A 12,383-nucleotide genomic window follows, 5' to 3' on the forward strand; every position below is an offset into this window, starting at 1 on the left:
TCTTTTATTTGAAGCATAAATTGATTTTAGTGGAAAACTGTTAGCTTACACAGTGATTTTAAGGACATTTATCCATTTATTAAGATCAATGAGGCAATTTAAGTCAATTGGTCTTTTACTCAAATGGACAATATCAAGTTTTCAACACATTAGATTCATCACATCACTTCTCTTTTCTCATCTCTCCTTCATTTGCTGTCTTCTCCTCTTTCTAAGAAAAAAAACCAAATGCAGAAAAAGAGGAACAGTTAAATCTGATAACAGAATAATGATATGACATAACGATATAACATAAACTGATATCTACCTTTTTGATTGAGAGGTTTCTCTCTGTATAATGCCCTCCGCCCCCCTCTCCTCTCCGCTCCTCCTCCACTCCTCTTCTCCCCCCTCCTCCTCCTCCTCCTCCTTTTCCTCTCCACCCCTCCTCCTTTTCTTCATTCTCTCCTCTCCTCCTACACCTCCTCTCCACTAGTAGAAGGGGAGCAGAGGAGGGGAGAGGGGTGGTGGAGGTGGTGTGTCCTGGATGTCAGCCTGCTGTGGTGAGAGAGTGAGAGTAAAAACATCACCTGTCTGAACAGATTATTCATTTACATTATTTACATCATAGGAAATAAAGTGATATCTACCTGTTTGATTGACCGGGTTCTCTCTTCATGGTCCCTCCTCCACAGGAGATGGAAGAAGAACACTAGGGGGAGTAGAAGGGGAGTAGAAGAAGAACAAAGAGGAAGAGAAGAGGGGGAGGAGGAAGAGGAAGAAGAGAAGGAGAGGGAGGGAGAGAAGTGGGGATAAGGAGGAGGGGATGGGGAGAAGAGGTGAGGAAGATGAGAGTGAGATGAGAGGAGGGAGAGAGGGAGAGGAAGAGGAGGGGGGGGAGAAGGGTGATGGAGGTGGCTGCCTCTCCTTATTCCTGTCCTTCTCCCTTCCCAAACCTCTCCCCTCCGCCTCCTCCATTACTCCTCTCTCCCCTCCACCTCTCCTCTCCTCCTCCTCCACCTCTCCTCTCACCTCCACTTCCCACTCCAACCCCCCCAGCCCCATCGCCCATGGGAGGCAAGAGGAGAGCGGAGGGAGAGGAAAGGAGGGGCAGAAGGAAAGAAGGAAGAAGAGGCTGAAGAAGGAGCAGGAGAGGGTGGTGAGAGGAAGAAGAGAAGGAGGGGGAGTAGAAAGGGAGGAGAAGAGGGGAGAGGGGTGGTGGAGGTGGTGTGTCCTGGATGCCAGTCTGCTGTGGTGAGAGAGTGAGAGTAAAAACATCACCTGTCTGAACAGATTATTCATTTACATTATTTACATCATAGGAAATAAAGTGATATCTACCTGTTTGATTGACCGGGTTCTCTCTTCATGGTCCCTCCCGCCTCCTCCTCTCTCCCCACTCCCCCTCCTCTTCTTTTTCCTTTTTCCTCCTGCTCTTCTTCCCCTCTCTCCTTCTCCTTCTCCATCTCCTCCTATTCTTTTCCCCTCCTCCTCCTCTCCCTCCAGGAAAGGTGGAGGGGAAGAGAATAGGAGGGGAGGAAAAGGAGGTGTGGGAAAGGAAGAGGAGAAGAATAAGGTGAGGCTGCCACCTCCATCACCCCTCTCCTCTCCTCCTATTCTACTCCCTCTTCACTCCCCCCCCCCCATCCCCACCCCCTCTCCCTTCAGGAGCAGGAGAAGGTGGGGAGAGGAAGAAGAGAAGGGGAGGAGAAGAGGGGAGAGGGGTGGTGGAGGTGGTGTGTCCTGGATGTCAGTCTGCTGTGGTGAGAGAGTGAGAGTAAAAACATCACCTGTCTGAACAGATTATTCATTTACATTATTTACATCATAGGAAATAAAGTGATATCTACCTGTTTGATTGACCGGGTTCTCTCTTCATGGTCCCTCCTCCACAGGAGATGGAAGAAGAACACTAGGGGGAGTAGAAGGGGAGTAGAAGAGGAAAAAAGAGGAAGAGAAGAGGGGAGGAGGAAGAGGAAGAGGAGAAGGAGAGGGAGGGAGAGAAGCAGGGATAAGGAGGAGGGGATGGGGAGAAGAGGTGAGGAAGATGAGAGGAGGGGGTGGAGGGGAGGAGGAAGAGGTAGAGGGGGAGAGGAGAGTGAGATGAGAGGAGGGAGAGAGGGAGAGGAAGAGGAGGGGGGGAGAAGGGTGATGGAGGTGGCTGCCTCCCCTTATTCCTGTCCTTCTCCCTTCCCAAACCTCTCCCCTCCGCCTCTTCCATTACTCCTCTCTCCCCTCCACCTCTCCTCTCACCTCCACTCCCACCCCAACCCCCGCACCCCATCCCCCATGGGAGGCAAGAGGAGAGCGGAGGGAGAGGAAAGGAGGGGAAGAGGGAAAGAAGGAAGAAGAGGCTGAAGAAGGAGCAGGAGAGGGTGGGGAGAGGAAGAAGAGTAGGAGGGGGAGTAGAAGGGGAGCAGAGGAGGGGAGAGGGGTGGTGGAGGTGGTGTGTCCTGGATGTCAGCCTGCTGTGGTGAGAGAGTGAGAGTAAAAACATCACCTGTCTGAACAGATTATTCATTTACATTATTTACATCATAGGAAATAAAGTGATATCTACCTGTTTGATTGACCGGGTTCTCTCTTCATGGTCCCTCCTCCACAGGAGATGGAAGAAGAACACTAGGGGGAGTAGAAGGGGAGTAGAAGAAGAACAAAGAGGAAGAGAAGAGGGGGAGGAGGAAGAGGAAGAAGAGAAGGAGAGGGAGGGAGAGAAGTGGGGATAAGGAGGAGGGGATGGGGAGAAGAGGTGAGGAAGATGAGAGTGAGATGAGAGGAGGGAGAGAGGGAGAGGAAGAGGAGGGGGGGGAGAAGGGTGATGGAGGTGGCTGCCTCCCCTTATTCCTGTCCTTCTCCCTTCCCAAACCTCTCCCCTCTGCCTCCTCCATTACTCCTCTCTCCCCTCCACCTCTCCTCTCCTCCTCCTCCACCTCTCCTCTCACCTCCACTTCCCACTCCAACCCCCCCAGCCCCATCGCCCATGGGAGGCAAGAGGAGAGCGGAGGGAGAGGAAAGGAGGGGCAGAAGGAAAGAAGGAAGAAGAGGCTGAAGAAGGAGCAGGAGAGGGTGGGGAGAGGAAGAAGAGAAGGAGGGGGAGTAGAAAGGGAGGAGAGGAAAGGAGAGGGGTGGTGGAGGTGGTGTGTCCTGGATGCCAGTCTGCTGTGGTGAGAGAGTGAGAGTAAAAACATCACCTGTCTGAACAGATTATTCATTTACATTATTTACATCATAGGAAATAAAGTGATATCTACCTGTTTGATTGACCGGGTTCTCTCTTCATGGTCCCTCCCGCCTCCTCCTCTCTCCCCACTCCCCCTCCTCTTCTTTTTCCTTTTTCCTCCTGCTCTTCTTCCCCTCTCTCCTTCTCCTTCTCCATCTCCTCCTATTCTTTTCCCCTCCTCCTCCTCTCCCTCCAGGAAAGGTGGAGGGGAAGAGAATAGGAGGGGAGGAAAAGGAGGTGTGGGAAAGGAAGAGGAGAAGAATAAGGTGAGGCTGCCACCTCCATCACCCCTCTCCTCTCCTCCTATTCTACTCCCTCTTCACTCCCCCCCCTCCATCCCCACCCCCTCTCCCTTCAGGAGCAGGAGAAGGTGGGGAGAGGAAGAAGAGAAGGGGAGGAGAAGAGGGGAGAGGGGTGGTGGAGGTGGTGTGTCCTGGATGTCAGTCTGCTGTGGTGAGAGAGTGAGAGTAAAAACATCACCTGTCTGAACAGATTATTCATTTACATTATTTACATCATAGGAAATAAAGTGATATCTACCTGTTTGATTGACCGGGTTCTCTCTTCATGGTCCCTCCTCCACAGGAGATGGAAGAAGAACACTAGGGGGAGTAGAAGGGGAGTAGAAGAGGAAAAAAGAGGAAGAGAAGAGGGGAGGAGGAAGAGGAAGAGGAGAAGGAGAGGGAGGGAGAGAAGCAGGGATAAGGAGGAGGGGATGGGGAGAAGAGGTGAGGAAGATGAGAGGAGGGGGTGGAGGGGAGGAGGAAGAGGTAGAGGGGGAGAGGAGAGTGAGATGAGAGGAGGGAGAGAGGGAGAGGAAGAGGAGGGGGGGAGAAGGGTGATGGAGGTGGCTGCCTCCCCTTATTCCTGTCCTTCTCCCTTCCCAAACCTCTCCCCTCCGCCTCTTCCATTACTCCTCTCTCCCCTCCACCTCTCCTCTCACCTCCACTCCCACCCCAACCCCCCCACCCCATCCCCCATGGGAGGCAAGAGGAGAGCGGAGGGAGAGGAAAGGAGGGGCAGAGGGAAAGAAGGAAGAAGAGGCTGAAGAAGGAGCAGGAGAGGGTGGGGAGAGGAAGAAGAGTAGGAGGGGGAGTAGAAGGGGAGCAGAGGAGGGGAGAGGGGTGGTGGAGGTGGTGTGTCCTGGATGTCAGTCTGCTGTGGTGAGAGAGTGAGAGTAAAAACATCACCTGTCTGAACAGATTATTCATTTACATTATTTACATCATAGGAAATAAAGTGATATCTACCTGTTTGATTGACCGGGTTCTCTCTTCATGGTCCCTCCTCCACAGGAGATGGAAGAAGAACACTAGGGGGAGTAGAAGGGGAGTAGAAGAGGAAAAAAGAGGAAGAGAAGAGGGGAGGTGGAAGAGGAAGAGGAGAAGGAGAGGGAGGGAGAGAAGCAGGGATAAGGAGGAGGGGATGGGGAGAAGAGGTGAGGAAGATGAGAGTGAGATGAGAGGAGGGAGAGAGGGAGAGGAAGAGGAGGGGGGGGGAGAAGGGTGATGGAGGTGGCTGCCTCCCCTTATTCCTGTCCTTCTCCCTTCCCAAACCTCTCCCCTCCGCCTCCTCCATTACTCCTCTCTCCCCTCCACCTCTCCTCTCCTCCTCCTCCACCTCTCCTCTCACCTCCACTTCCCACTCCAACCCCCCCAGCCCCATCGCCCATGGGAGGCAAGAGGAGAGCAGAGGGAGAGGAAAGGAGGGGCAGAAGGAAAGAAGGAAGAAGAGGCTGAAGAAGGAGCAGGAGAGGGTGGGGAGAGGAAGAAGAGAAGGAGGGGGAGTAGAAAGGGAGGAGAGGAAAGGAGAGGGGTGGTGGAGGTGGTGTGTCCTGGATGCCAGTCTGCTGTGGTGAGAGAGTGAGAGTAAAAACATCACCTGTCTGAACAGATTATTCATTTACATTATTTACATCATAGGAAATAAAGTGATATCTACCTGTTTGATTGACCGGGTTCTCTCTTCATGGTCCCTCCTCCACAGGAGATGGAAGAAGAACACTAGGGGGAGTAGAAGGGGAGTAGAAGAGGAAAAAAGAGGAAGAGAAGAGGGGAGGTGGAAGAGGAAGAGGAGAAGGAGAGGGAGGGAGAGAAGCAGGGATAAGGAGGAGGGGATGGGGAGAAGAGGTGAGGAAGATGAGAGGAGGGGGTGGAGGGGAGGAGGAAGAGGTAGAGGGGGAGAGGAGAGTGAGATGAGAGGAGGGAGAGAGGGAGAGGAAGAGGAGGGGGGGAGAAGGGTGATGGAGGTGGCTGCCTCCCCTTATTCCTGTCCTTCTCCCTTCCCAAACCTCTCCCCTCCGCCTCTTCCATTACTCCTCTCTCCCCTCCACCTCTCCTCTCACCTCCACTCCCACCCCAACCCCCGCACCCCATCCCCCATGGGAGGCAAGAGGAGAGCGGAGGGAGAGGAAAGGAGGGGAAGAGGGAAAGAAGGAAGAAGAGGCTGAAGAAGGAGCAGGAGAGGGTGGGGAGAGGAAGAAGAGTAGGAGGGGGAGTAGAAGGGGAGCAGAGGAGGGGAGAGGGGTGGTGGAGGTGGTGTGTCCTGGATGCCAGTCTGCTGTGGTGAGAGAGTGAGAGTAAAAACATCACCTGTCTGAACAGATTATTCATTTACATTATTTACATCATAGGAAATAAAGTGATATCTACCTGTTTGATTGACCGGGTTCTCTCTTCATGGTCCCTCCTCCACAGGAGATGGAAGAAGAACACTAGGGGGAGTAGAAGGGGAGTAGAAGAAGAACAAAGAGGAAGAGAAGAGGGGGAGGAGGAAGAGGAAGAAGAGAAGGAGAGGGAGGGAGAGAAGTGGGGATAAGGAGGAGGGGATGGGGAGAAGAGGTGAGGAAGATGAGAGTGAGATGAGAGGAGGGAGAGAGGGAGAGGAAGAGGAGGGGGGGAGAAGGGTGATGGAGGTGGCTGCCTCCCCTTATTCCTGTCCTTCTCCCTTCCCAAACCTCTCCCCTCCGCCTCCTCCATTACTCCTCTCTCCCCTCCACCTCTCCTCTCCTCCTCCTCCACCTCTCCTCTCACCTCCACTTCCCACTCCAACCCCCCCAGCCCCATCGCCCATGGGAGGCAAGAGGAGAGCGGAGGGAGAGGAAAGGAGGGGCAGAAGGAAAGAAGGAAGAAGAGGCTGAAGAAGGAGCAGGAGAGGGTGGGGAGAGGAAGAAGAGAAGGAGGGGGAGTAGAAAGGGAGGAGAAGAGGGGAGAGGGGTGGTGGAGGTGGTGTGTCCTGGATGCCAGTCTGCTGTGGTGAGAGAGTGAGAGTAAAAACATCACCTGTCTGAACAGATTATTCATTTACATTATTTACATCATAGGAAATAAAGTGATATCTACCTGTTTGATTGACCGGGTTCTCTCTTCATGGTCCCTCCTCCACAGGAGATGGAAGAAGAACACTAGGGGGAGTAGAAGGGGAGTAGAAGAGGAAAAAAGAGGAAGAGAAGAGGGGAGGAGGAAGAGGAAGAGGAGAAGGAGAGGGAGGGAGAGAAGTAGGGATAAGGAGGAGGGGATGGGGAGAAAAGGTGAGGAAGATGAGAAGAGGGGGTGGAGGGGAGGAGGAAGAGGTAGAGGGGGAGAGGAGAGTGAGATGAGAGGAGGGAGAGAGGGAGAGGAAGAGGAGGGGGGGAGAAGGGTGATGGAGGTGGCTGCCTCCCCTTATTCCTGTCCTTCTCCCTTCCCAAACCTCTCCCCTCCGCCTCTTCCATTACTCCTCTCTCCCCTCCACCTCTCCTCTCACCTCCACTCCCACCCCAACCCCCCCACCCCATCCCCCATGGGAGGCAAGAGGAGAGCGGAGGGAGAGGAAAGGAGGGGCAGAGGGAAAGAAGGAAGAAGAGGCTGAAGAAGGAGCAGGAGAGGGTGGGGAGAGGAAGAAGAGTAGGAGGGGGAGTAGAAGGGGAGCAGAGGAGGGGAGAGGGGTGGTGGAGGTGGTGTGTCCTGGATGCCAGTCTGCTGTGGTGAGAGAGTGAGAGTAAAAACATCACCTGTCTGAACAGATTATTCATTTACATTATTTACATCATAGGAAATAAAGTGATATCTACCTGTTTGATTGACCGGGTTCTCTCTTCATGGTCCCTCCTCCACAGGAGATGGAAGAAGAACACTAGGGGGAGTAGAAGAGGAAAAAAGAGGAAGAGAAGAGGGGAGGAGGAAGAGGAAGAGGAGAAGGAGAGGGAGGGAGAGAAGCAGGGATAAGGAGGAGGGGATGGGGAGAAGAGGTGAGGAAGATGAGAGGAGGGGGTGGAGGGGAGGAGGAAGAGGTAGAGGGGGAGAGGAGAGTGAGATGAGAGGAGGGAGAGAGGGAGAGGAAGAGGAGGGGGGGAGAAGGGTGATGGAGGTGGCTGCCTCCCCTTATTCCTGTCCTTCTCCCTTCCCAAACCTCTCCCCTCCGCCTCTTCCATTACTCCTCTCTCCCCTCCACCTCTCCTCTCACCTCCCCGACCCCCCCACCCCCTCTCCCTTCAGGAGCAGGAGAAGGTGGGGAGAGGAAGAAGAGAAGGGGAGGAGAAGAGGGGAGAGGGGTGGTGGAGGTGGTGTGTCCTGGATGTCAGCCTGCTGTGGTGAGAGAGTGAGAGTAAAAACATCACCTGTCTGAACAGATTATTCATTTACATTATTTACATCATAGGAAATAAAGTGATATCTACCTGTTTGATTGACCGGGTTCTCTCTTCATGGTCCCTCCTCCTCTCCCTCCAGGAAAGGTGGAGGGGAAGAGAATAGGAGGGGAGGAAAAGGAGGTGTGGGAAAAGAAGAGGAGAAGAATAAGGTGAGGCTGCCACCTCCATCACCCCTCTCCTCTCCTCCTATTCTACTCCCTCTTCACTCTTCTCCCCCCCCCCCACCCCCCCCACCCCCATCTCCTCTCCCTTCAGGAGCAGGAGAAGGTGGGGAGAAGAAGAAGAGAAGGTGGGGAGTAGAAGGGGAGGAGAAGAGGGGAGAGGGGTGGTGTGTCCTGGATGCCAGTCTGCTGTGGTGAGAGAGTGAGAGTAAAAACATCACCTGTCTGAACAGATTATTCATTTACATTATTTACATCAAAGGAAATAAAGTGATATCTACCTGTTTGATTGACCGGGTTCTCTCTTGAGAGGAGGAGGAGATGGAGGGAGAGGAGGGGGGTGAGCCTCTCCCTCTCATTCTCCTCCTCTTCCCCTCCCCCAGGAGGACAGGGGGAAAGGAGTAGGAGCAGATGGAGAAGGAGAAGGAGAGGGAGAGTAGAAAAGGAAAAAGAGGACAATCTTAAAGGACTGTTGCACGGTTAATTCACCACAACACAACTAGTAAGTAAGTTATTTATTCAAAGAAATTCAAAGATTCAAAGAAATAAATTTAATTCAAATAAATTCAAATAAATTTGATTCAAATAGTTATTGATTCAACTAAATCAATTAAATTCAAAGAAATTCAAAGAAATTTGACTCAAATTGGTATTGATTCAAATAAATTCAAAGAAATATAATTCAAATTAACTCATAGATTCAAAGAAATCAATTAAATTCAAATAAATTCAAAGAAATATGATTCAAATAAACTCAAAGATTCAAAGAAATCAATTAAATTCAAAGAAATATGATTCAAATAAAGTCAGAGATTGAAAGAAATCCAATTAATTCAACTCAAAGAAACCCAAAGTGATTCAAAGAAAATTAACTTAAATTCATTTCTACATCTCCATTCAAAATAAATAACGACACCTGTATTCAGTGGGTCGGAAGCGCTTACTTGGAGACTCACCTCCAGGTTCAATAACCCTTTTGCGGCCCATGGAGTCAAAGGGTTCTCTCCTCTCCATAACAAGCCGCACGTTCCTCGCCCACTCCGGTTCCGGCCGGTCTCCAAACAACCCGGGCTGGTTGACCTCTGGGGTGGGGTATCTGTGGGGAGAGCTCAAGCCAGAGCGAGAGACAGACCTAGAAGGGGAGCTAGAAGAGGAGGAGCTGGAAGAGGAGCTAGAAGAGGAGGAGCTGGAAGAGGAGCTAGAAGAGGAGCGAGAGGAGGAGCTAGAAGAGGAGCGAGAGGAGCAGCTAGAAGAGGAGCGAGAGGAGGAGCTAGAAGAGGAGCGAGAGGAGCAGCTAGAAGAGGAGCGAGAGGAGCAGCTAGAAGAGGAGCGAGAGGAGCAGCTAGAGGAGGAGCGAGAGGAGCAGCTAGAGGAGGAGCAAGAGCAGCAAGAGGAGCAAGAGGAACAAGAGGAGCAAGAGGAGCAAGAGCGGCAAGAGCAGCAAGAACAGCAAGAACGGCAAGAGGAGCGAGAGGGGCGTGAGGGGGAGTTACAAAAAGACCCAGGCATTTCTGCTGATAAGGTACCGTGGGAGGCTGGAGTTGGGGCCCTCTGGAGGACGCGCTGTGGGCTGGTCAGCTGGCTGGGGTATCTAAAGGTGGAAACAAATTACAGCCTTTAGACCTCTGCTCCACATCACATGAACAAACCATAAACTGTTTTACTATAATAACTTCACATAAAAGTCATCACATCATTGAATTAAAAGTATCACAATGCAGTATTGTCCCAATAAAACACTAAAAAAACATACTGTACATTAAATTATACTTAACACAAAGTACATGAGAATTTGCAGTAAATACAAATAGGTAGGTGTTACTAATGAAAGAGGACTTTATACACAGTATGGACACCAATGAAGTGTACAAAATAGTGATTGTTGTAACATCACTGAATACAGGTTATTGGCAAACTAAGCAAATGTAATCAGAAGGACCCCAAGACAATGTTATGCCATCATAAATACTGTGTGGCTGCAACCAACAATTATTTTTATCATGAATAAACGTGACAATTATTTTTCTTTAATAATCAGTTGATTGGTCTGTGCATGGAATGTCAGAAAACAGTAATAAATAAATAAATAAAATCCCTGAAGCCCAGGTTATCCATATTCTGATTTCTTATTTATTTATTTATTTTTATCAGACCAAAAGTCAAAAATCCAAACATGAAACTATAGGGAAAACTAGCAAATATTCAGAGGTGCAAGCGTTTTTTGCCTGGGGAAATAAAAACTGCAATGTGTTGTGAGGTTGATCCAGCCTGCATCGGCCCACATACTGATACAGACGCCTATATATTCTGAGCGAAATTTTCGCCAGACATCGTTTAAAGACATGCCATTTTAAAGTTCCCCGACTGACTGATAAACAAACACACCTCATACAACACCATTTTTGACAATTTTTCAAATAATGGAAAAGGTTTTGCAAATCGGCACTAAATCACATTTAAAAATTGTTATTTGTAAGCATAGAGGCCTTAAAAATGCTCTTTTCACTACATGTAGTACTTTCGGTGTATATCGCCAAGAAGTTGGAAGACATGAAAGCATTGTTTATTGTAGGCTCAGCATTTAATTTAATCGTTTAGGTTTAATCGTTTAAGGTGATTTCGTGGGGGACATTCAAAGCAAGGAAACAACTTTTGTTTTCAGCGTCAGTCAAAAAAGTCAAACATCAGTCTATCAGGCTCATTTACATTGCTAAATGAAAATATTGTCAATATTGGGAGCTACATGGTTCGAAGGTTTTGAAGGCCTCTATGGCAAAATACATTGAAAACAACATGAGTATAAAATGTGGAAAAATCTCACATTTTTCAAGAAGGAAGTCTGTATGTCAGTCACAGCAGGTCGTCGGAAGATGTCAAGATGCAAAAGGCCGCAGGTTAATGTCTCTGTCTCGGAGAAACTGGACAATTAGAAAGAGAAAATTGTTTTTCTGCTCGACGGACGGTCGTTTATTTTCAAATGAAGAACTGGTCGAAAAGATGCACCTGGAGACGAAGCGTGGCAACCGTGGAGTCTTCAGGTGAGTTCTAAGAACGCGCGTGTTATACTATAAAGACTTTTACAATCTTGTTGCGTTTATAAACCATAATAATCTGCATTGAACTGTCAGTGTTTGTCCAGATTAACACGAAGATGATGCGCAAATACATAAAAAGTTACCCTTGTATTATTATTATTATTTTTTAATTTATTTATTTTTTTAATTTTTTCCAGTCATGAAAATTTGACTGCTTTTCCTCTCCAGGGAGGGTGCAAATCTGTGTTGTTACACACAGAGCAGTCAAGGATTATTAGACGTTAAATTAGTGGGTTAAGTATAACTACACTAGTTAAAAATGTTAACAGTTCCCTATTAAACGCAATTTAATATTTGTCTCTCTTTGTATTTTTTTTTCAGCCAGCTTAACATTTAACTGTCCTGGCTGTGAGTCTTCTGAGCTGAGGACTGACCTTGATAATTTAAAGGTCTGCTGCACAATGTGCACAGCTACACCTGTGCAACGGTAGACGTGGGCAGCAAAGGAACACAACTTGATATTAGCTTTAAACCTATAAGATGATTTAAAGGATTTTAAAGGATGGGACAATATCAAAATCTTGTTTTGTGTTTTATCATCTGTAATCTTTATCTCAGCTTTATGTTTCTTTTCGGCAGTGCAGTGCTGTGCATGAACGTGTTTGAACACGTTCATATTTTTGTGAACGCATCATTTTTCCAACTGTGAGTGGAGACGTGAGTTTTGCTATATCTGGAGGGAAATAATGACGTTCCTCCATAGACTGTATAAGACATGGACGTTGCTCCCATTGGTTTCGGGGAGTCGGTTTTGTGACCAAACCATGGGCATTTGAGCTGTGCCATCTCGGATTTTAGTGGGGGTGTACTTTCTATCTTTGGCGGAGAGGCGGTTACTCTACGGGTCAGCCGGGGTCAGCCGGCCGAGAACCCACCCACTTAGCTCGGAGCAGTATTGAATATTTACCAGCTTTCACCGCTGCCTCCATCCACTATCCACTTGCAGTTACAGCAGCACACAAACCGCAGCAGCCGCTTACTGACGGAACTGCTCTGCCCATGCAATGTCTGACTTTTTAAACAGAAAAATGAGACGAAATAAAACTGTAGCCTAGTATTCCCGCAATAAACGGACTCTGAGAGCACGGAACACACCGCAACAGCGGTCCTAACATTAGCTGCTCCGGTCCTGTATGTGTATCAGCAGCGACCATAAATCGGCAATTAAGTCATAAGCTAGCGGCAAAATATGCTAATACATGCTAATTAGCAAACATCCAGGTAAAAAAGTGAGAAATTTACTTACTGAAAAAACTGCAACTCAGACTCCGTTGACGGTCGGTTAGTACAGTCTACAC

The sequence above is a fragment of the Toxotes jaculatrix genome, chromosome 16 (genome assembly GCF_017976425.1).
Source record: "Toxotes jaculatrix isolate fToxJac2 chromosome 16, fToxJac2.pri, whole genome shotgun sequence".
Classification (NCBI taxonomy): domain Eukaryota; kingdom Metazoa; phylum Chordata; class Actinopteri; family Toxotidae; genus Toxotes; species Toxotes jaculatrix.